This window comes from Cupressus sempervirens, chromosome 11 (genome assembly GCF_028749045.1).
Source record: "Cupressus sempervirens isolate cs-2001-9-10 chromosome 11, ASM2874904v1, whole genome shotgun sequence".
Classification (NCBI taxonomy): domain Eukaryota; kingdom Viridiplantae; phylum Streptophyta; class Pinopsida; order Cupressales; family Cupressaceae; genus Cupressus; species Cupressus sempervirens.
Genome location: NC_143128.1, coordinates 134356947 through 134359152, shown reverse-complemented (window position 1 = coordinate 134359152; position 2206 = coordinate 134356947). Strand labels below are relative to the sequence as shown.

At 39.7% G+C, this 2206-nt stretch overlaps 1 pseudogene; it reads right to left on the bottom strand.

Annotated features, from left to right (window-relative positions):
- Window positions 1-425: 425 nt before the first annotated feature.
- On the bottom strand, window positions 426-780 carry LOC149528564 (glycine-rich RNA-binding protein 4, mitochondrial pseudogene; annotated as a pseudogene).
- Window positions 781-2206: the final 1426 nt, after the last annotated feature.

Here is a 2206-nt window from a genome sequence, read left to right as displayed (position 1 = left end):
TCAGCATCTGCTTTGAGCCTGATGCCATGTGTCAACCTCCTGCAATCTTGCATTATTTAACCAGTGAGTACTTTGGTTTTGCAGGGATGCGCCCGTCGTCAAATGAAGCCATGTGTCATCATCTCCTTGCATTTGGGTTTTGGGCGCCACATCATCTCTGAGAAGGACCCACTACAACATGTCAATCAGGGGCATTCTTGCATTATTTAACTCGTGAGCATCTTGGTATTGCAGGCTTGCCCCCACTGCAGATTTTGCCAAAGTGTCATCATCTCCTTGCATCTGGGTTCTGGGTGCCACATCAGCATCTCTACGGATTCGTTCAAAATTTAGCTTCTGTCACCCGAGATGGGCCCCTGCACAAGGCTTTATGTCCACAAAAGACCATAGTCTTTAAGACATTTCTTAACGGTGTGGGATTGTATTTAAAAACAAAAAATCCCTTGGTAGCATAGATGTAGAATAATTATGCTAGATTGTTTCTCTGTGGCATACTTAACACGAACACTGCAACCTTGAATTTCCTTGCCATCCATTGCTGACATTGCACCTGTAGCTTTGTCAGTGCTAGTAAAGCTAAGAAAACCAAAGCCTCTTGATCTACCACTATCTCTATCCAAGATAACTCTTGCTTCGAAGTCACTAAATGCTTCTCTTAGGGATGAACCATCCATCCCCCAAGATAGCCCTCCTATGAAAAGCTTTGAAGATGACATGTAGCTCACAACATTAAATATGGAAGGCATGGATGCTGAGGCACTTGAACCAGTGTGCCTTGTAATAGATCACCTTAAAAAGCTTCCCAATTTATTGGCAAAAGCCCTTTTTCCCTACTCAATGAATAGCAGGTTTCCAAAGAAGCGTTGACCTCTCACTAGCTTAAATATGAGAGTTCGTAGCTTCAAACCCTGTACATACCTTGCCTAAAACCCTAAACCCTGCTGTGCTATAGAATGAACCAAAATAATATTCCATGCACTGGTCTCCTTTTTATGTTTGCAAGTTCTTGGCTGATGGCATGAATTACTTGACCTGTTCTCTGTTCTTGTTGCCTGGGTCTTCTCTATATCTGCTATTGCCACACGTGGGGGACTTCATTTCTGTGCAGGGGCTCGTTTCTTTTTGGTGCAAACTCTCCTGCTCAAAATTGTGGGCTCCCTACTCTCCTTGCATGAGCTGCTCTATTCACTTGTCTGTGTTTTTATCTATTCTTGGCAATATCGACATTTTCTTAGCTTGAAAGGCAAGCGTGGGGTCTATCTCCTTGATTTCTACAAATGTGAGCTTCCTTTTAATTGGGCAGATTCTTTAGAACATGGACATTTCTTTTAATTGTGTGGATGTTCTATTATAATGTTGCTTCCTTCCTTCAATGTGGCCGCCTTTCCCTCACTTTAAAACCACAACAACTTCTTTTTAATTGCTGATTCCTCTTGCCTACGTGGACGTTCTTTAACAAGGCATGGAGATTGCCTTTGGAAACGCCTCTATCTTATCGTGTCTTATCACATTGTGGAAGTTTTTTGCAAACATTGTTTGAGCTATCAAACTTTCCAAAGCCGATCCAACAATGAGATGGATAAAGGTAGAGGGCCAAAAGAGTTATTGTATGAGAGAAACAACAATTTCACACTTTTCCACTTAGTCAAGTTTGGCATTATATCATTCAAAGAATTCCCTTTCAGGCTAAAAAACACTCATCTGGTCTAGATCGGCTAAAGAATCCATTGTACCCACAAAACCAGCATTCTCTAGTACAAGATGAATTACTCTCTTGTTTTCACAGTGCACACCAAACCATTTGCCATTGCAAGGATCATTATCTTTCGAAGGAGTGATTCTATGATTTGTGTCAGTTGAGGCCTTGAAAATCATCAAGAAACATAGTATTTGAACAATAAATTTTACTAAGTCATGAACATGTCATTCTGCATGTTGTTATTTTTATCTTCTGATGCTTCTACTTCTACTTACCTTGTTATGACACTACTGTATGAAGCTTCTTTATTTGTGTACCACATATGTCAAGACCAAACATTGTACTATAAGGTGTATCTTTACCATACTTCTTTTGGTTTACATAACCAATAAGAAGCTTTATATAGCCACCACTACATTTTATATCTTGTTTAGATTTGATAGAATATTGTAGTACCAAAATCCCGCCTTAAAACTATATTTCATACAAATAAATCATAGCAACAAT